Raw genomic sequence first — 22,013 nt, 5'->3', positions numbered from 1 at the left:
GGCTGGAGCCACACAGCTGGTCTGTGACGTTCCTTCCCAACCCGGAACTTTCGCCACCTCCCCACCTTGTTTATTTGACGTAAAGGCTGAACAGTGGCTCCCAGAGATGTCCACGCTCTGACCCCGCCACCTGCGAACGTGACGTGGGAAAGGGGCTTTGCGGGTGTGACTCAGCCAAGGATCTCGAGACGGAGATCGTCCTGGATTACCTGGGCCGGCCCAGTGTCATCACAAGGGTCCCTGTAAGAGGGAGGCGGGAGGTCAGAGAGGAGAGAAGAGGCTGCGTGGAGGGTCTCAGATGAGAAGGGGCCGTGGCGCCAGGAACGCCGCTCCCCCAGGAGCCGAAAGAGGCCGGACGCGCCCTGCCCGGAGCCGCAGGAGGAACCCGCCCTGCCCGCGCCTCCACTTAGACCCATCTGGACTTCTGCCCTCCAGGGCACGTCTCCCTGTAAAGCACTGAGTGTGGCCCTTTGTCACATTCACACAAGGCCACCCACCGCCCTGGGGCAGGAGGCAACACCCCGGGGTCCAGGAGCCTCCAGAGAGCACAGAGAGGGCACATTTCTGTGCTGCCTCCGTTCCAGATCGATTACGGTGCAGAAAGGAAATCCGCCCGGACGCTTACCCGGAGCAGAAGCCAGCGGGGAGCCCCCGGGCTGCGCACGCTGCTCTCAACTGCGCCCCACAGACCCGGCCGCCCCAGGACCACAGCACTGCAGCCTCCATGGGGTCCCCCGGTCTCCCACCGCGGGCACGTGACTGACGGACTGACAGCCCGGCTGCTGCGCTCTGAACTCGCCCTGCGTCCCCCGGGTGCTCCCCACCAACAACTGAGCGTGGAAGGGACATGAAAGCAGCCCCAGGCGTGGGGCACCCCCAGGGGCCTGGCTCCAGGACTCCCCCTCGGCCTGGACAAAAACCTCCTCAGGCCTGTGCTGAGGCGTCCACGCCTCCCGCTCCCGGGGCTCCCACACAGGTGCCAGACCCACATCCAAGGCCCTCCCGCCTCCCCCCGAGAGCTGTTCCCTGAATCAACCTCCCACACGTCTGATCCCCCTTGGCCTGGTCTCCTTAGAGGACCCCACCTGGCCCACAGCGCCGTGGGAATTAGGTGAACGAGCCCTCTGGGTGGCTGCGTTACGATCAGATGCCTCTCCCAGGATGAGCAGCCGAGCGAGCGAGCCAAGCACAGCCTGACCTCAGCCCGGATCACCTGCGCAGTGGCCACCTTTGTGCAGTGCACAACATATACACCGTGCATGGCAGGCTGACGCAGACCCCTGGGCTGTAAGGGGCTTTTGGAGGGAACACTAATGAAGGCAGGCCGGGAAGATCCCACCTCGCTACTCAGGGACCGAGAGAAGCCAAGTGCCCACCACACAGGGCCCTATGCTCCTCCCCACTCACCTCTGGGCTGTGCCCACCACGGGCACCGTGTTACCCGAGTACGGACGTCGTTCTCAGCAAGGACCACTTGGTTTGGCCCACACTGTGTTTTCCAGAACTCTGAATTACAAGGTTGTATCCCTCACAAATGTGGATTTTAGCTTCTCTTGGAAACTCAGATGGGCCTGGTCACGCAGGGGCCTCCCCACACGGCTACGATCCAGTGCCTTCCTAGTGACCACTCCCTCTGGCCAGACCCTGAGTGTCCCAGCGCGCCACAGTACCCACCCAGCCCCTTCTGCTCCCCTCACCTGCCAGGGTCCTGGGGCCCCCACCAACTCGCTGTGTGACCTTGGCCCAGTCGCTGCCCCTCTCTGAGGCCTGCTCTCCTCTCCTTGAAACCAAGGAGGAGGGACAGGCCCCTCTCATCTGCAAGGGCCGTCCAGGCTCCGACGCTCTGACAGCGCTGGGGAGGAGGAGAGGGAGATAAAGAGAAAATCGTTCCCGTAGTTGCCTCATTAAGGCCTCCTTGTTGGGAAGCCGGATTTGGGGCAGCTTCTCAGTCTCCAGCTGGCCTGCGCCCTCCCCAGTGGGACTGAGCCCGAGGGGGTGGGTGGGGGGGACCGAGGAGGAGCCCGGGGAAAGGGCAGGGTCCCGGAAGCCTCCGGCTCAGGCCGTGCACATCTGGCCGCAGGGAACAGAAGCCCCCGAACCGCGGCTTCAACGAGAGGGATTTCTGTGTCTCCCGTGGGTCACGATGGCGGCAGAGGCCACGCGGGATGGGCCGTGCGCAGGTGCCCGGGCTGTCGTGAGCGCGTGTGGAGATTAACGCACGGTAACCCCACGTCCGGGCCTGAATCTCCCAATTTCCTGTCTGCCCGGGACCTGTGGCGGCCTTTATTTGAAGAGGGCGTTTGCGGTGTGGTCAGGTTAAGACGAGGTCACCCTGATGAGGGTGGGCCTTAGCCAACGACTGGTGTCCTTATAACAAGGACAGAGACATGCAGGGAAGGTCACGTGACGACAGAGGCAGAGAAGGAGCAGCGCGTCTACAAGGCAAGCGACGTCAAGGATGCCAGCACCCGCCAGAAGCTCCGAGAGGGCATGGAACAGATACTCCCTCAGTGACCCCAGAGGGCCCACCGCTGCCGACACCTTGATGTCAGCTTTCCAGCATCCAGAGCTCTGGGAGAGTCGTGTCAGCTGTTTGAAGCCACTTAGTCGGTGGTCCTGTGTTGTGGCCGCCCAGGAAACTAACACGCTCCAAGAGGCAGGCTCTGTCATCATCCCCATTCTACAGATGGGAAACTGAGGCACAGAGAAGGTAAGTAACTGGTGCAAAGTTGCACAGCGGTAAGCAGTGCAGCCAGAATTTAAACCCAGCCCATTGGGCTCCACCTCAAAGACTTCCTGCTGGAGAGAGAGGCACGGCTGCACGTGAGCACGTCTGTGTGTGCGGACGCGGCCAGGCACGTCCGCGGGGTCACCTGTGGGGCACGGCGGGGCGTGCAGAAGACAGGGCGCCGATACATGGGATTGGACCCACGTGCACGGAAAGTGCCCACGAAGGGATGACAAACAGGCTGTGGGAACCAAGCCTCAGCCCCGAGGTCACGGTACCCAGCCCGGCGGGGAGGGGAGCCCCAGCCCGATGGAGGGGGCGCCAGCGACTGGGTCAGACGAGACGTGGCGGGCAGAGCCATCACGATGGATAATCCCCAACCGACTGAGTGTGGAGGGAGCCCCAGTGCGGGAGGCACGTCCGGGGACGGTGTCCCGACAAGGAACAGAGGGGACTCCTGGGAGAGCCGGGCGCCCCCCCGAAGCCTCCGGAGCCTTGTTTCCTCCTCTGTGAAGGGGGCTCACGTGCTGCTCTGTCCCCATCTCACGGGGTGATGTGGCCGATGCTCCCCACTCGTGCGTGTTGTTTCACCATCTTTAGGGGTTCAGGGGCATTAAGGACGTTCACGTCGTCGTGCAACCATCACCCCTTGGGCTCCAGAGCTCTTTCTGTCTGTAAAACTGAAACTCTGCCCCATTGAACACGAGCTCCCACCCCCCCCAGCCCAGCCCCTGCATCCCGCTCTCTGTCTCTCCAGGGAATCACGCGCTGTCTGTCCTTCTGTGACTGGCTCTTCCTCTCGGCGTGACGTCCCAAAGGCCCACCCGTGTTGGAGCGGGTCAGGATCTCCTTCTTCTTGGAGGCGGACGTCGGCTCTGTTGCACGGATGGACCCCGTTTTCCTCACCCACCCACCGGCTGCTGGGCCCTTGGGTGGCTTCCCCTTTGACTGTTGTGAGCGATGCTGTGCACACAGGTGTGCAAATACCAGACACGTGTTTCTGATTTTTAATCATTGCGTCATCGCCAGCGTCCGCGCTGGACCCCTCGGTCTGCTCCTGACACATGTTCTCTGTGGGGCCCTGCGCACCGGGGGCTGGCCCCGCATCTCCCAGGCTCCCGGGTTTGTGCCCCCTGCTCTCCCCCGACCCTGTCCGTTCGGCAGCGGCCCCCAGCTCTGCCGCAGGCACCACGCCTGGTGCTGCTGTTCCGTCCTCGGCCCTGCAGACCCGGGAGGGGAAACGGGTCCTGCTGCTGCCCCTCACCCTTCACCCCGCGCCCCCTGTGAAGAGACCCTTCACCAAACCCTTTTCACGGGGAGCCCCTGGGGGAAACGCTGTCTCCCACGGGGCCCTGAAGGACACGCCCTCTTCATTTTGTAGATGAGGAAGCTGAGGCACAGAAAGATGAGTAAACTCCCCAGAGTGGTACCTAGTGAGTCGACTTAGACCCAGTCTGCCTGACTCTCGGGTCTGCACTCCACATCAGGGGTCAGCAAACTGCCGCCCGGGCAGCGTCTGGCCCCCCGCCTGTCTTTGTCGATAAAGTTTTATTGGCTCGCAGCCAGGCCCATTCGTCACCTTTGGCTGGTGTCTGCTGCCACATGACAACGGTCAAGTTGAGTCGTTGCGACAGAGACAGGATGGCCCACAAATCCAAAAATATTCCCTATCTGGCCCCTGACCAAAAGCAGTCCGTCAGCCTCTGCCCAGATCGCTAAGCGATGCCGCCTCGGGGGTCTGGAGCCCCGAAAGCCTTGCTCAGGGGCTGGGACTCACCACTCTTCTTCCCACTCTGACAAAGTGACAAGCTACACTTTCAGGCAGGGCTGCAAAGCCAGAGGCCTCCCTGGACCCTGCAGGTGACCTGACACTGTCAACCCAGCTGAGCGTGGGGAGCACAGCAGCTCATGCCCGACGAGTTGGTCAGCAAAGGTTCCTGAGCACGCGCTCCGTGTCGAGCAGAGTTCCAGGCTAAGGGACACAGGAGTGAAGAGGACAGACCTGCCACTGCCCTCCTGGAGCGGACAGTCCGTGGGGAATGGTGACTGACCACGGATGCTCAGCCCCGGGGACAGGGAGACGGCAGGGCACGGTGGGGAGTGGAGACCTGAAGAGCTCAGATGCTGTCGAATGACTCCCCGACCACAGACTGCTCTCACCGCTGAGACTGCGGGCTGCAAGAGGGATGACGGAGGGGGTGCTGGGTGCAAATGCTCTCCCAGAAACCCCCAGCAGGCTGCTGTGCACACCTCGTAGGCCGGAAGTGTGTCACGGCCACCCTCGCTGCAAGGGGGACTGGAAAGGCAAGAGAGAAGAGGGGGAATGGGTTATACAAACAGATAACAGGAGAACTACATTCCGCATAACCTTCCTGCTCCCCATGCATCCCTAAGCATCCTCATGCATCCACCTGAGCATCCCCACGCACCCTCCTGCATCCTCCTGAGCATCCCCACGCACCCTCCTGCATCCTCCTGAGCATCCCCACGCACCCTCCTGCATCCTCCTGAGCATCCCCACGCACCCTCCTGCATCCTCCTGAGCATCCCCACGCACCCTCCTTCATCCTCCTGAGCAACCCCACGCACCCTCCTGCATCCTCCTGAGCATCCCCACGCACCCTCCTGTGCGCCCCAGCACACCCTACTTTGGAGACCTCTGTCCTCAGGGCTCCCAAAGCTTGAGGCTTTTGAAAAACAAAAGCCAGGAAGCGACTTGCAGGCTATCCCTGCCCCATCCCTCGCCTGAGGCAAAGAAATATCTACTTGCTCAAGTGAGGGTCTGCTGGGGTGGGGAGGGGAGGAGACCCCAACAGACTGAGGACTCTCTCAGTCGATGCCGGGGGAGCAGCGTGCACTCACTCAAAACCAGGTTTATGACGAACCAGGAGGACTCATGTTACAACGCTAAATGGCGAAGTCAAATAATACGTGTGGTGTGATAATAACCAGGCTGCAAAGAAAACCAGCAGCTACGTACAGACGGACGTCTAGAGGGAAAGTCCCCAGATGTCAACACAGTTGTCTTTGGGCAGTGGCATTCTCAGTAAATTTTTCACATTTTCCCTTTTTAATTTTCTCTCTTCTTTTAAGTATAATGAGTACCTATTACTTTTATGCAGGATACACAAAGTTTTATTGTTTATATTGGAAGATCCTTGAATGTGCTCCACGGGCCCAGGCGCTGAGCAAAACCCCAGATGCAGAGCGAAGCCTGTTCAGAGCAACGAGCCAGGCTCGCTGGGTGGAACTTTCCGGCTACTGAAGGTCTGTGCCTTGTGACTCGTCCGAGTTGCCCGCTGTCCTGTCCCCAAAGGTGCAGGGTGACCAGCCAGGGGCACAGAGGGCCTCATGCCAGGCTGGCAGGGGCAGAGTAAGCCGTGAGCTCTGGGCGTGGAGAGCCTGGTGCTGGGGGTGGCAGCAGGAAGCAGCGCCCCCTCGAGCCCCACCTCGGGGCTCATTGCACCTCAGGCGTCTACGCACATCTCCCTCCGTCTACCAACATGCCCCCCCCACCCCCAGGCTGAGTTACTCGACTCTTTCCTAAACTGGCTCAGTTAGTTTTGTTGAAATAAATTTACTAAGAAGAAACGCTCTGCTGCCATGTCCACCCAATGGTGTAAACAAGAATGCTTATCGCAGCTTGATTCACAATCGCCAAATCCAGGAGACAACCCCCAAATCCACCACCATCTGGAAGGTTAAGCGAATTGTGGTCTATTGTGGAGTATTATATAGCAATGAAAAAGGACAAGCCGTGGATACACACAACGTCGACGATCTCACAGACACTGTGTTGAGTGGAAGAGCTAAACAAGAAAGCATGTTCTGGACGACCCCATTTACATGAAATTCTAGAACAAAACCAGTCTACAGAGAGAGAGAGAAGAGTGGTTATCTCAGCAGGGTGGGGGTGCAGCTAACAGGGAGGGTACACAAAGGATCCTTTTGGGGTCTGGAAATGCTCTGTATCTTTTTTTTTCCTTTTTTGCTTGAGGAGGATTGTCACTGAGCTAACATCTGTGCTGACCTTCCTCTGTTTTATGTGGGACGCCACCACAGCAGGGCTTGATGGGCGGTGCTAAGTGCACGCCTGGGATCCGAACCCGTGAACCCTGGGCCACCAAAGTGGAGCGCAAACTTAACCACTATGCCACCGCGCCGGCCCTGGAAACATTCTCTATCTTCAACTCAGTAGTAGTTACCTGGGTATTTACACCTGAGAAAAGGCATCAAGCTGCACTTTTAATATTACATAAAACACATGCAGGTTATGTGCGTGTATATGTATTCCAAAAGAAAAGTTAGAGAGAGAGAGGAGGGAGAGAAGTTAGTTAGTTAGTTAGTTTCCGGTCACGGACATCCCACGTGCCAATTCCTGTGACAGTGGTGGGTGCGCGGTGGTCCTGCCACCGCTCGAATCTCCAGTGGGAGTTCTGCATGCCCTGCCTTGCATTCATTGAGGGCTGACTATGTGCTGAGCACAGTTCTAACCCTGGACGACCTCCCAGGGCTGGTATAACGTCCAGCCCACTTTACAGCGAGGCCACCACTTTGAGAGGGTTGGCAGTCTGCCAGGGTGCACGGCTGGCACCCAGCAGCTGGGCTCCAAGTGGGAGACATTCACCCCACTCCACAGTCTCTGCAAGGACACACTTTTTCACTCCACAAATCCTTCCAAATACGGCCCCAGTCCTGGCAAAGAACCGTGTGGTGGGCATGGCGGAGTTGCTCTGATGAGACCTCATGGCCACAGCCTCTGGGCCCCACCTGAGCTCTGGGGTAGAGCAGACAGTGGGACTGGCCTCCCACCCCTGCAGCACTGTGCCAGAGATGGCTCTACTTGTTCCCCAATATCCAATGGCCCTGCTTCCTTAGTAATAGAATCCCTGCCTTTTAGCTGGGCCCACAGTGGCAGGAATAAAGATGACAATTTCCAGACTCCCTTGCAGCTAGGTGTGGCCAAACCACTCAGTGCCGGCCACCAAGATGTAAGTGGAAGTGCTGTGTGTGATGTCTGCAAAGCATCCTAAAAGGAAGGAGGAATGGTCATCTTCTGGCCTTCCTCCTTTCTGCTGGCTGGAATTCAGATGTGATGCCTGGAGCTACAGCAGCCCTCTTAGACTATGAGATGGAAGCCACTACTCCCTCCTGATTTTGTTTTTCTGTGGGAAGTAAAGCTCTATCTTGTTTAAACCCCCACTACTGGGGTTCTCTGTCGAATGTTTGCCTAACTCACAATGTCAGTAAAAGGTCTGCACACTCACAGGCTTCCAAGTGATGTACGTTAGCCTCCAAGTGGCCTTGCTGTGGTTAAGAGGAAAGGATCTTTTTTGAGGGTGTTACCAAGGCCTTAGTGCTGATCACAGGAGTAGTGCTGGGGTGACAGAGGGACCCCCCGCCATGCTTGTATGTTTTGAACTCGTGTGTAGACACAACATAACTCAAATCCTTCTGACATGTCAAGTGTTCCCCATCTTGGGGACAATGATTCCAAACAGCAAACCAGACTCCTGCAGTTACTACATCTTCCCGTTCCAAACCCACTTCTCCACATCTTTTAAATTGCAAATCATTTCAAACACACGGAGGGTAAAGTTAATAAGGTAACAGATTGTAGACACCCAGCCACTCCGATGAAACAGTAACATTTTGCCAAATTTGCTTCCGATCTCTCTTGTGACAGCAGGAAAAGGCTGCAGACCCCCTGAGGCCTCCGCCTCCCACCAGCGCAGCCGCATCCTCTCCCCTCCCCCATCCAGCCGCCAGCGGCAGAGCTCACCCCGACGGTGTTGAACCCCTCTGCTCCACGAACGTCCCCATAAGCAGTGGGCAGCGCCGCTAAAACCACCTTCTCAGTCCAACTAGTCAGACACGTTCCCCGAATAGTCGCTCACGCAGTTAAGCCGTCACTTCACAACGGTTTGTGGAGGACTCGGGCCCCGACGGGAGCGTGCATGTCTTTGGGGAGATTTTTTCCACCAACGTTGCCCAAAGACATGTATGCTATTTTGTTTTCCTCGTCACCATAGTATTTACACGGTACAATAAATGTGCGACTATTCAAAGAGAAAGAAAAGGCTGAACTGTGTGCCGGCGAAAACTATCCTGGTCCCACCGGGCGCCCTGCTGGCCGGGAACAGGCTCCACCCGCTCCCCCGGGGGCTCACTCTCCCCTGGAGGTCGGTCACACCCCAGCGTCCCAGACGCTTACGCTCACGCCCTGTGACAGTGAAGACGAATTCCGAGCAGCAGCCCCGTGGCGCGTGTCTCCCGGCTCAGGAGCTGTGTGTCCGCCCTGCCATGTCCCGCGGCTGCGTTCCGCTGCCCACCTGCGCCCGTGTTGCCAGAAGCATCTTCCACGTGCCACTTCTCTGCAGGAGGTTAAGCCCCTTGTCCGCGTCGAGAGGGTGGCTTCAGTGAATGCCAGGACCCCGTTCTTAAAGCTGCAGGCCCGGATCACGTGCCCGGCAGCTGCGGAAGGTGCGTGGCGCCCCTCCCAGCCAGGGGCTCAGGAAAGAGGAACAAGCACGTGGGCACTGAGTGCTGACTGTGTGCCAGGCCGGCGAAGCGCCCGGCTCAGACTCACGCACGTGATCCTCACACCAGCCCAGGAGGTGGTATTGTTACCCCATCTACAGCTGCAGCTCAGAGAGGGTGAGAAACCTGGCCAAGGTCACAGAGCTGTCACAGGGGAGGCAGGGATCAAGCACTGGGCCAGGGCCCTGCAGGCCTCCCCTGGGAGGAGGACAGCTGGCCGTTTCCCAAGGCACCTCGAGAAGGGACTGTGATGCGAGACCAGCCGACATTTGGCCTGAGAGGGGCACACGTAACAAGCCAGACTTTCAATCCAGTGGAGGATCTTCATTGTGGGTTAGGTTCTAAGTGAAGCAGTAAGCTGAAAAATCATCATCAAAGGAATCCTTAAAAGTCTCTTAAGTCACCCACGAGGGAGGTGGGGGGCCATCCTGCACGAAGCGGCGCCCAGCCAGGTTGCTCCCTCCTGTGCGAGGTCCCTGCCTGCTGGCCCTTATTTGCTGGGCTGCCAATCAGCTGGCTCGGACCCGGGATCAGCCAACGGGAGGCGCGGCTGGAGCAGAGGGCGGGAGGAAGGGGCTCCCGGGCGTCTCCCCGCTTTCTCCTTGGTGGTTTTCTCCAGCAGTGGCTGCCCCTCCACCTCCTGCCTAGGCTGCTGGGCCCTAGTCCCCCTGGGTGACCTGGGGCCCTGGCTCTGGCACCACCGCCTTCTGCGTTTGGCCCTCTCGTCCAGCGACAGCCGTGGCTTCCTGCGGCTGCTGACCACGCAGCTGACTCTTGGTCGTCAGCTCTTCCACCTACTGTGCGGCCAACGCCGGCCCCGACTTCCTTTGCTTGAAACACCTGGAGCCGCGTCTGTCTCCCACTGGGCTCTGACGGGGGCACCTGGAGCCCAGTGTGGCTGCCGCGCCGTGGTCCGCCCAGCCGGCCTGACGCAGTGCCGCAGGCTCTGAGAGGGTGAGGACAGAAACGTCCCGGCCTGGAGGGGGCCTGAGCCATGTGGAGTGCACAGTAGGTGTCTGATTAAGGACAGGGACTGCCTGATGTAGGGACCTTCTGAATCACTCACAGCCCACGGGAGGTCTTCGATTTCTATTTGTGGGGTGACTGGAGGGCCTGTGTGCTCAGATACTTAGAGAAGGTCTCAGGCTCCTGGACTGCAGCCGAGCCCCTCCACACTCTCCGTCCTTGACTCCTGCTGCTCCCCACGGCCACACCCAGTTCGCTCTTCTCACTGTTTTGAACTTTCTGCACTAAGACTTGGCTGTTGACGTTTGTAGGAAATTCCAGCCGTGCTGGTCAATAAAGCTTAATGATGACTGAGGTCTCCCATCCGTCTCTGCACAAGGCAGGCGACCTCTGCTAACCAGACACCCAGCTGCGCCTCACAGAGAAACTAGGATACACAACCATGTGCTGGGGCTTTAGCGAGAAAAAAGAGAGAGAGGAAGACTGGCAACAGATGTTAGCTCAGGGCCAATCTTCCTCAGGAAAAAAAAAAAGTGTGAGAAGACAAGCCACAGGCTGGGAGAAGACACCTGCAAAGCACACATCTGATAAAGGACCAGGATGCAGAATACAATAAGAACATGAACAACCCCATTTTAAAAATGGGTAAGAGGCCTAAACAGACCCCTCACTGAAGAAGATAAACATACAGCAAAAATGGGGCTCTGTGGGGTCATACAAGACAGGAACGTGCCCGCACTGCTGTTTTGCCTGGTGCGTGTATGAAGACGAACGGAGGCTCTGGGGCAGGTCTCCTGCCCCCGCTCGTCCTGCCTCTCTGCCCTCCCCCCAGAAATCACTCCGACAAGAGCCCCTCCCTCAGGCTCTGCTTCTGGGGACCGTGACCGAAGTCAGGAGGGCGGCAGTTTTAAAATCAGGTGACACGGGACGGCCTCGCCAGGGGGCGAATCCTGAATGTGAGCCACGGGCATCAGGCAGTTGAGATCTCCTGACTCAGAGAGAAGGGACCGAGGCGCAGGGAAGTGCTGCCCCTGGACCAAGACTGTGCCGGGCCAGGTGCAGCGCCCTGGGCCTCCCTGTCCCTCTGTCCAGACTTGGCAGGTGTGGCCTGGCCGGGTGAGCGGAGAGCTGGGGTGGCGGCCAGTCCCCAGGTCACCAGAAGTCCCTCAGAAGCTGTGGGAAGTCGGGTTTGAGAGCCAATGGCCCTGAGACAGGGGCCCAGCTCACCGAGCAAATGAGCCACCAGCGAGCCACCAGTGAGCCACCAGTGAGCCGTGTCTCATGAAATCCCGCAGCTTGCACCCCGAGGGGCTCCGCTGGTGCCGGCCGGGGTGGGCACGGGGATCCCGGTTCTGGGGGCAGAGGGCAGGCAGCGGTGGCTCAGAGATGCGCACAGCGCCAGGTCTAATCCCGCCTCTTCGCCAAAGTGATCCCACTGTGCAAACAGGAAAGACAGGGTCCCCAGACGGCACTGCCTGGATCTCCTGAAAGGACTGGCGACAGGGATGCTGCCCGTGAAGGGCGGGCGGAGGGAGGGGGTCTGAGTGTTTACGGGAAACAGCAGGAGCTGTCGGGTGAAGAGAAGGTGCCAGTTTCTTTCCCGAGGAGAACGGCAGCCCCCCTGGGGCTGTGGAGGGGCTTCCTGAGACCTGGGTCCTTCCCCTCGGGGACAGAGTCTTGGCCGGACCTGGACCGGGGGGGAAGACAGGCAGGCTTGCTGGACTGAAGGCAGCTGTAGGGGCGCTGGAGGACTCGGGGTGTCCTGTGCTAAGAGTCCAGTGGGACAAGTGTGGAGGTCGCCAGGATGTTCCCAAGCCGGGGCTCTGTGACCCCTGCTGTCGAGAGGAAGAAGTGGGGAGAGGGGACAGGAGGCACTGAGCACCCACTGTGTGCCAGACACGCGCTGGGTGCTTTCTCGGCCGCCTTGTTGGCCTCTGGCTGCACGTTCAAATGTTCAACAAGCATTTATTGAACGCCTGCTATGAGCCTCGTCACAGCCACAGGAGCTGCGCGGGGGCCACCAGCGCTGGGTTCGCCCGTGCCCGCGGCTCCAGACCGCATGGACCCTCCCCGTCCTCCCTCGGACCAGCGGCAGCGCAGCCCGCTCCCCGGTGGCGATGGTGGGGGAGCCAAAGGATGGCAAAATCGAGTGAGGTCCCTATACTCCACCCCAGGGATGAGCTGGGAGCTGCGACCGAGAGGGTGGAGGCCTCAGCGCCCGCGTGCTGTGCCAGCAAGGCCGGCGCTCAAAGTCACCACTGTTTATTAGACATCGAGCGTGGGCCACTTGGCCACACGTCCCCCAGACACCGGCTGAGCACCTGCCAGCAGCAGGCCGCACCGCAGCAAGTGCCGGAGACACAACTGGAAAACAGCCAGGTCCCTGCCCTGCGGGACCTCACGGGGCGTGCAGGACCCCAGCACCGAGCACATGACCGTCCGCTGGGATCAGCACTCTAAACCAGAGGCCCCGCTCCCGTGGGCTGGCAGCACTGCGGGACTGGCTGCCTCCATCAAAGGCCCGCTTTCTGCTGTGGCCCCAGAGGCCCCCCAGGAGGTGCCTAACTCACACTCACATGCACGCATTCAGCAAAGGTTTAGTGAGGACCTACTGCGCGCCAGGCACGAGGGATACAGCTGTGAGCAGGATGGAAGGCACCCCTGTCCTGTGGGGGTTGGCGTCCAAGCAGCGGGGGAGGGCGTCCATCATGGGAAATGCGGGCGGAAAGGGAAGGGGGCCCAGAGGGGTGGGGCTTCGAGGCCACAGTGGCAACTTTGGCTTTTGCTCCGAGGAAGGTGGGAGGCACGGGAGCTTTTGAACAGAGGAGCGGCCTGCTTGACTGGGGTCTTAACAGGAGCCCTCTGGCTGCCGTGTGGGGAATAGGCTCGACAGGGCCAGGGTGGAGGCCGGGAGATCCAGAAGGTGGCTACTGCAACCGCCCAAGCGAGCAACGATGGCGGCTGGGATCCAGTGGGGGCCATGGAGGTGACGGAAGTGGTCAGATCTATAAAACAACAGGAATTCCTGATGACTTGGATGTGGGGCCTGAGAGAAAAGAGGAGCCAGGGATGAGCTGAGGATGCGAGCCCAGCGGCCAGAAGACGACATTAGCGCTCAGAGATGGGAGGCAGCGGGAAGCAAGTCTGAGGTCGCCGTAACGCGGTCGGCTGGGGGTGCCGTGAGCGTCTGTGGCCCCGCCAGGCATGTCTCTGAAGACACGGCCGCAGAAAGTGTAACACACTGTCTGCTTTGAGCTTCTGGAAGTCTCTGCTCCCCGGGTTTGCTCTCCTCTGGAGATAAAACAAACGGACCAGAGCTTCCCCCCGCCCCTGCTCTCCTGAGCGCGGGAGCCTCCAACTGGGTCGGCGGGAGGCGGGCGCCGTAAATCACGGAGCCGTGGGACCAGGGCCTTGGGAGGACGTCTCCGGAATGAGACTCAGACAATAGGAGGAGACGTGGATGAGCTGACGCAGCGGAGGGCACATTAGACTCGCCGTAAATTATTACAAAGTAACAGGAAATCACCGCGATGCCAGCTGAGCTGCAGAAGGAACACGGGGAGGGCGCAGGGGCCCTCACAGCCCGCAGGCTCCAAACCACTGCCCCGCGGTGCACTGGGGTGGCGTGTGTGCACGTGTGTGCGTGCGTGTGTCCCAGAGGAGGCTGTCCACAGGCCTGGCGTGACTCAGAAATGTGAAAGTTTTCTTGAAAACATCGGAGGATTTCTTTGCTTTGCTACTTAAAAGCTGTTTGTCCTTGAGCAAGTTACCTAACCTCTCTGAGCCTCGGTTGTCTCATCTGAAAAATGTGGATCATGATGGTACCTCCTCATGACAGCTGTGTGACAGGCACTGGCGACGCTCCCTGAGCCATTTGCTGGCTTCCTGGTTCTCTGCCCCAGCACACGAAAAGGTTTCATTTCCACCTTTTAAATTTAGGCGTGGTCAGTGACTTGCTTCCATCGATGAAACGCCAACGAAGTTGTACATGTCCCTTTAGGAGCCAGTGTGCGTGCGCCACAGTCCAGTGCGTCCACTGTCTGCCGGGGATGACCGCTCTGTCTGTGCCGACCCCGACGGACGAGAAGCAGACTGCTGTGGTTGTGAAGCTGGGAGGGGGTGTTTGTCACGGCGCCGAGCCCTGGGCTCTCCTGGCGGCTACAGGACGAAAGGAGTCACTCGTGGAGAGCCCTCGGGTGATGCGCCGCACACAGCGGGCGCCGCAGAGAGCTGGCCGCTGTCCTCACTCCAAAGGTCCTGGGAGTTGTAAGCGAATCCGGGCCCTGAGGGCGCCGGGCAGACTCTCGGGGCCCTGGGATGCCACCCCGGCCTCCACGCCGAGCGCTCCCTCCCCTGGAGTGTGGCGGCCCCTGCGGCTGCTTCTCGCCAGCAGCAGAGGGACAGGATCACGCCCGTCTCGTGGGGCGATTCCCTCTTGCGGGCTCTGAGGAGGTGAGTGACCCAGTGGGAGGCAGAGCTGAGGGCGGATGCAGCCAGCGACCCCTGAGACCGGCGGTGGCCCCTGGCTGGCGCTCAGCGAGCACCCGAAGCCCGCAGTCCGGGGGCCGGGGCAGCGGCTCTTTCCTGTCGGCCCAGCTTTCTCGGGCTGCGCGCCGGAAGCCCCCGGTTCGCCGGGGACGGTCCTGGCTCTGAAGCTGGGAGGCCTGTCCTCCCGCGGACAGGATGCTGCTGGGCTCGTCTGCTCGGCGCCGTGACAAGCACCACGGACGGGGGCTCCGACGATAGACTCGTGCTCTCTCCCCGTGTCCTCGCACGGTCGTCCCTCTGTGCGTGTCTGTGTCCTCATCTCCTCTGATAAGGACGCCAGTCCTACTGCCTTAGGGCTGCCCGAGTGACCTCATTTAACCCAGTTACCTCTTCAAAGACCCCGTCTCCAAATATAGTCACATCCTGAGATACCGAGGGTTCAGACGTCAAGACACAAATTTTGGGGGGGACCCATTCAGCCCCCAGCAGTTGGTGACCCCACTTGACAGCCCACAAGGACCTGAATCCGCCAACCACCCCGTGAGCTTGCAGACAGACCCTCCCCGGTCGGGCCTCCAGGTGAGACCACGCCCCCGCCCACACCTCCTCGCAGCCTCGGGGAGGCACCACTGCGCCACGTCAGACTCAGGACACGGCGACCGTGAGAGAAGCAGCGCGAGCGGCACAGAGAGCAAACACTCGCGTCATGTGGGTGCACGCGCCTCACCTTGCTGCCTCCGCTGACGTGGGCACAGACCCTCTATTTCCTTGTTTCGAGTTGTTCTTCTGGAAGAACGTCAAGGACCTGCAGGCGCCTCTTCTGTTTAACCCAGTGACTCGATCCCCTGGGCTCTGAGTCCCTCCCTTGGTGCTGGAATTTCATTTTTGTCACGGTGCTTTCACACGCTCTGTTAATCTGTCCACTCATCCGCTTCTTTCCAGCCAGACAGACAGCCGTTCCCTCGGAAACGCAGCTGGGGGGCGAGGTCAGCGAGCTGACGGAATCACTGCATCAGACCCCATCCCCAGGTGCCTTCATGGTCACCTTCGCTCACCCAGGATGCCCTGTGGCACGCTCACTGGAGCAGGAAGATGTCTTTGAGAAAGGGATTGGAAAACTGCATGTTCTCCTCTCTCCTCAGAGAAGCACGTGGGCATATTAAAGGCACTGATAAGTCCTGCATGGAGAGAAACCATTCAGTGCCTTTAGGGAACACTGCTCTGATGCACATCATGACGTTGCAGGGCTGGTAAAGTCACCCATTTTCCAGGGGAGGACACTAACGCTTGTTCTAGCATCTCGCCCAAAGTCAAGTCTGGGCGTCAAACCCAGGCTGGGGAGCACCAAAGCCTGGACCATCACTGCCCCGCACAACCTCTTAAACCCAGCAAGCAACTGAAGGAGGCTTTGGGTAGATGTTAAGGGGCTGGTTAATATCAAGAAGTTACTAGAAGAAGGATAGGGCGGGTGAGGGGGCCGAACTGATGTTTGTCTGCTGACCATGTCCCCCGGGTGAAATTCCAACCATCTGCTTTCTCTTTTAAGATCTACAAATGCACATAGATTTTATCATCTTCCTTAAAATCCTAGGACAGGGTGAGGCCCAGCCGCCTGGGCCCCGGGGCCTATGGAATGACATGCCCCTCGGCGTCCCCCGAGCCCTGGCGTCCACGGCCTCCCCGGGCCTCCCCAAGAGCCGGCCACCTTCCCTCCTCTTTCCCATGGGAGCCCATTCTGCAAAGGCAGGAACCGAGGCATGGCGGGTCACGCAGCCCACACAGCTGGTGAGAGTCCCTTCCGACCCAGAGCCCGCGTTCCAGCCACCAGGCTCCCCGCCTCGTCCCCGGGGCACCTGAGGCCAGGCCAGAAGGGACTGGGTCTCGCCTTCACTGTGTCACATCCAGCTTGACCACAGGCCCTGCCCTTTCCAGGCCCGCTGCCCGGCTCTGGGCTGAGACAATGCTGACCCGAAGCCCGGAGGCAGGAGATGGCTCGGTGCTCTCCACATCTGCTGCTTGCTCAGCATTCTTGCTAAACTTAAAAAAAACAATCCCTGAGGATGCCAGAACCAGAGCTGTAGTTTGCTTAAAATGAAAAGAAAAAAGAAAAACTGATAATGTCAGGAATCTTTCTTGCAAGCCAGTGCAAATCAAATCAGCTTAAGCAAAAAGGAATGTATTGGCTGAGTAACTAAAATTCCAGGAATAGATTCAGCTGCAGGCATAGCTGGATCCAGGGTCTTAATAATGCCATCAGGCCTGAGTTTCTCTCTCTCCCCATCTCTGGCCCGTCCTTCCCTCCGTGCTGGCTTCATTCACAGATGCCGCATGGTGGCAAGATGGCTGCCAGGAGTCTTACGCCACATCCTGCAGGTCCAGGTCCAACAGGAAAGAGACGCACCTTCAGGGCCCTGAAGCCAAGCTTCCAGGATCAGCCCTGCTTGGCCGTCCTGAACCAATCACAGAGGTCAGGGGAGTGCAGCACGCGGGCTGGCCTGGACCTGGGTCACCGTCCCTGGCGCCATCTTTGGACTGAGAATGGACGGCTGGGTCCGCTGACGACCATTAGGCCGTGGTCAGAGGGAGGAGGCGCAGGTGCCGTGAACACAGACATGGTGTCACCACACTCAGAAATGAAGCCTCGCCGTGGCCGCCGTCTTCTGCTTCCCCGTCGCCCCTCCTTCCTGCCCCGGGCTCGCCGCCCGGGAGGCTGACCCACATCCACGCCACAGCCGCTCTCGCCTTCCTGACGGACCGGCCGCCGGGCCCTGCGGGAGGCGGGAGAGTGAGGTCAAGGGCTCCCCGGGGCTGGTCCCCAGGCTCACTGTCTTTTCATTTTCTTTCAGGTTGCACTTTTATTTTTATTTTTGTATCGAGGTCGCATTGGTTTATAACATTATATAAATTTCAGGTGCACGTCATTATATTTCGATTTCTGTCACTATGTCATGTTCACTACCAGGTGAAATATAATGACGAGCACCTGAAATTTATATAATGTCATAAACCAGTGTCACCTCATATAAATAAATAAGTAAATAAGATGCCCGATACCACTCACTATCAGGGAAACGCAAATCAAAACCACAAGGAGATACCACCTCCCGCCCGTCAGAATGGCTATAATTAACAAGGCAGGAAACAAGAAGTGTTGGAGAGGATGCAGAGAGAAGGGAATTCTCATAGGCTGCTGGGGGGAGCGCAAACTGGTGCAGCCACTACAGAAAACGGTATGGAGATTCCTCAAAAAATTAAGAATAGAACTACCATAGAGCCAGCCATCCCACTAGTGGGTATTGATCCAAAGAACGTGAAAACACGAATGCGTAAAGATACATGCACCCCTATGTCCATGGCACCTCTCCCAAGGCGGCCGCTGAACCGTCCTCTCCTGCTGGGCTTCTGGAACTCTCCATTCCCCCCCAGGCCGGTGGGAACAGCTCCTCCTCTCCCGCCCGGATCCCCCAGCCTGCCCACGGCGTGCACACAGCCCGGCACCTGCCCTCCTGGTGTCGCCCTCGGGACTGCCCACGTTTCCTGCCCTCCTGCTCCCAGGGAGATGCCGACAGGACAGTCCCATCCGGCCGGGACACCTGCCTTCTGCCCGGGCGCCCCCGCCCTTCCCCAAGTCTGCAAAGCCGGCCCCGTTGGGGAAGATGGAAAGTTCTGGAGCCTGATGGTGGCGATGGCAGCACAAGAATGTGAATGCACTTAATGCCCCCAACTGCACACAAGAAGGCGGTAAATTTTAAGTTACGTATATTTTACCACAATCTTTTAAAGGTTTTTTTCAAAGAGAAAAGAGTCACTATGCACAAGCCCTCCTCCCAGAGGCCGTGCCACCCCCTCCCGCCACCCAGGACCTGGGGCTCCTGCTCCGGACGCCGGGAGGGGAGGGCGGCTCCCCAGGAACGATGCCACATTGATTCGCGCGTCTCTTGGGGAGAACAAGGCACAGGCTGACTTCCTGCCAGAGGAGCTGAACTTGAGATGCCCCCAGGCCTCGGGGACAGTGATGCAAACCATTTCCGACCAGGCGGGGGCGGGCAGGGAGGGCGCCTGGCACACACGACCCGGGACAGGTCCCCTCCCAGCGCAGGAACTGAGTCAGCCGCCGCGCCCTGCCAGCAGCTGCTGTCCCTCCCGGGCGGGGATCCTGGCCCTGAGGACAGACGCCCACGGTGGGCGCATTAAGGCCAAGACACGGGGCCCAGAGCACCGCAGGCCGGGAGGACGTCGTGGGACACGGTCAGGACTCGGGCCTCCACTCCGAGTGTGACGGTCCCCTCGCTGGTTGCGGTGCCCGCGGCCCCCGCCCCAGTCCACTCGCAGCCTGGTTTGCCCTCTGCGTGTCCGGCTTCTTTACGCGGCACTTACGCCGAGGGTCATCGGTGTTGTTGTGTCGCAGTAGCTCACTCCTCGTCCTCGCTGCACGGTCCCCGTTGAGAAGCCCCCCACCCCACGTCCACTCGCCCGTGGACGGCCCGCCGGGTTAGGCCCAGTCTGGGGCTCTGACGGGGAGTGACCGTGACGTCCGTGGACAGGTGCGTGTGGACGCGGCTCCACCCGGCAGGGCAGACGCCCGGGAGCGGGCTGCCGAGTCGTGGGAGGGTGGACGGCCAGGCTCGCAAGGACCTCACACTGCGTCCTGAGCGGCGGCGCCCTCACGCCCCGTCGGCCTCCGCGTCCGCAGCCCCCCTGACGCCCTCAGCCTTCCGAGCGGCGCTCGTCCCACTGGGCCGAGCGTGATTGTGGCTCATGAGACCTCCTGGGACCAGAATATTCGCTCACATGTTCCACAAGCACCTGCTGGGCCCTCACGAAGCCCCAGGCCCGGACTCGAGTGAGAACACACACAGGCCGGGGGTGTGGGGGCTGCGTCTGAGACCGACCCTCATCAGCTGCTGAACTGCAGGGGCTTCAAAGGTCTGTGAGGCTGGAAGAGCAGGAGGCCTCTCTCCCTCTCGGGAGGGAATCCAGGCAGGCTCCTTGGAGGCAGTGGCATTTGAGCTGAGCTCTGCATGACGAGTAAGAGCAACGTAGCTGAGCAGGGAGGAGGCAAGGAAGAGAGGCCTGGGGGGCGGGGGGGGGGAGTCGACCTGCAAAGGCCTGGGAATGAGTGGGGATACTTGGCTGCAAGGAACAGCTGTGAGGGTTTAATTATCTCCTGTAAGAAGAAGTCTGGAGAGCAGTAGTTTTGGGATGATTTGGGCTCCATGATCACAAACCCAGGAGCTGACCGGCTTGCTGCTCCACCATCCTCGAGGGGTCAGCCATGTTTTGTCTCATAGTGATAAAAGGGTTGCTGTGGCTCCAGCAAGACTCTGGCACACAACAGTGAGCCAAGCAGGGAGGCAGGGTGGGGCAGCAGGAGGACCTCCGTTCCTTAATGAAGGAGGAAGCTGCCCCTGCAGAGCTCCCCCCACAGGCCACCGGCTGGAGCTGGGCCTCCTGCCCACCCCAGATCGACAGGAAACGGGACTGCCTGAGACCAGTCTGACTAGCCCCCCGGACAGAGGGCTCAGTCCCCAAATGCAACCCAGCTCTGCTGGAAAGGGAAAGGAGGGAACGGATGCGGCGAGGGCCCCCGGGCCGCCCAGCTCCCAGGTCACCGCGTAACTCAGCTGGCCGCCATCTGAGGAATGTCAGGCGGCCTGAACCTGCCTGAGGTGACACGGAAGACCGAGGGGCGGCCCAGGTGGCCTCATCTCAAACACCAAGGCCTGGTTCTCAGACGTCCCTGGAGGCCCCGGGAGGCACAGCTGGGAGGAGGGATGAGCTGGTGAGCCGCCCCAGGCCCTCCCCGCTCCCGCCCCAGGGGGACTCTGGGGGAGCCGGCAGCCCCACCCTCCCCGCCCAGCCCGCGCCCACCCAGCTCCCTCCCTCCCTCCCTCTCCTTCGAAGCTCTTTGTCTCCACTTCCTGTGGGAAACTTCTGGGCGACTCCGGGATGCAGCCCCTAAGGAAGGGCAGCTCCTCCAGCTCCTCGCCGAGGGGCACAGCCAGTGCGCAGGAGGGTCTGTCTGCGTTGTGCACGCTCCGGGTGCCAGTCTGCGCGGGGGCGGGCGCAGCGGGTGTGAGGCGGGGGCTGCGTGTGCCTGAGACCCACCAAGGACCCGCCGCGCCTGCTGCTTCTCTGAGTCTCCAAGAAAATGGCGGGAGCCCCACCCCAGCCCCACTCACCAGCTCACAGTCTTCTGAGGAAAGATACATAATGGACAACAAACCAAGCAAACGGACGATTTCAGACAACGACGCTCCGTGCCGGGAGAAAGAGACGTCCCGGACGCCTGGGCTTCCTCTGCCTCCGAGGCTGGAGGAGGCCTGGCTGTGAACTGACATCCGAGCTGAAAAGCTGGAAGAAGCGGCTGTGCAAAGGGCCTGGGGCAGCTGGTTGCAGGGAGAAAGTGCGATGAGAGCAAGGCCCTGAAGTAGGAGTGAACAGAGTAGATTCAAGGAACAAGAGGAAAGTCTGGGCGGGTGGAGTCGCGTGTGCGCTCGGGGTCGTGGTGAGTGTGACCCAAGGGCCCGAGTGTGCTCAGCTCTAGGGACTTGGATGTTCGATCCAGTCAGGCCAAGAGGGCTCTGCGGCTTCCTTAGAGCAGTCCCACTTTTTCCGGGAAATCCTGGCGGCAGGTGGCGCACCGAAGAAGCCGACGTTGGCCCTGGGGGCTGGACGCGGTATCGGAAGTCGGATTTTTTCCAGGCGGCAGAACCTCGAGTCCAGCCTCCCTTTGGTCGGTGGGGATGTGCGGGGCCTCCGGCCGGGCTCCATGGAGAGTGGGCTTTCTGAAGCCGGGCTTGGGGAGGCGCCGTCCCCTGCGGGGCTCAGCTGCCTGCCACCAATTTCCGGGGATTCTGTGAGCGGTCACCAAGCTGCCAGCCGCTTGAAATCTCCCGAGGTGGGAGGATTGACCCCTCGGAAACAGGCAGATGCAGCGCACGGGCTCCAGCTCCCCGCCCTCCACCCGAGACCCTGACCTTTCTAGTGAACGGTCCCCAGTGTCACGATCACAGGGTTTGCCATCCAGCGCCACAACCAAAGTGCAGCACAGCCTCATGGCCCCCAGGATTCCCGTGCGCCTCCACAGTCAGCCTTCCCACCCTGGTCCCCACCGGCCACCGATGTGCTGCCTTTTCCAGAACATCACAGAAATGAAACCATACAGCTTCGTTCATTCAGCAAAATGACGTCGAGCTGTACCCTCTCATCGTGTGTGTCAGCAGCTCACTCTTATTTAATGCGGGGCACCATTTCATTGTACAGACATATTACCGTTTATTTCTCCACT

At 59.9% G+C, this 22,013-nt stretch overlaps 2 long non-coding RNA genes across 2 annotated transcripts in view; both read right to left on the bottom strand.

The window, feature by feature from the left end:
* The window catches only part of LOC123288128 (uncharacterized), a 96,098-nt gene that overhangs the window by 48,981 nt on the left and 25,104 nt on the right, over window positions 1-22,013 (bottom strand). The window lies entirely within an intron of this gene.
* Window positions 107-20,510, bottom strand: LOC139045910 (uncharacterized). The gene is made up of 3 exons (XR_011505300.1): window positions 18,586-20,510; window positions 9,061-17,490; window positions 107-240 (listed from the first exon to the last, which is right to left on the bottom strand). It is a non-coding gene; the product is annotated as an uncharacterized lncRNA (long non-coding RNA).

Source organism: Equus asinus, chromosome 8, assembly GCF_041296235.1.
Source record: "Equus asinus isolate D_3611 breed Donkey chromosome 8, EquAss-T2T_v2, whole genome shotgun sequence".
Classification (NCBI taxonomy): domain Eukaryota; kingdom Metazoa; phylum Chordata; class Mammalia; order Perissodactyla; family Equidae; genus Equus; species Equus asinus.
This window is presented reverse-complemented; position numbering and strand designations above follow the sequence as displayed.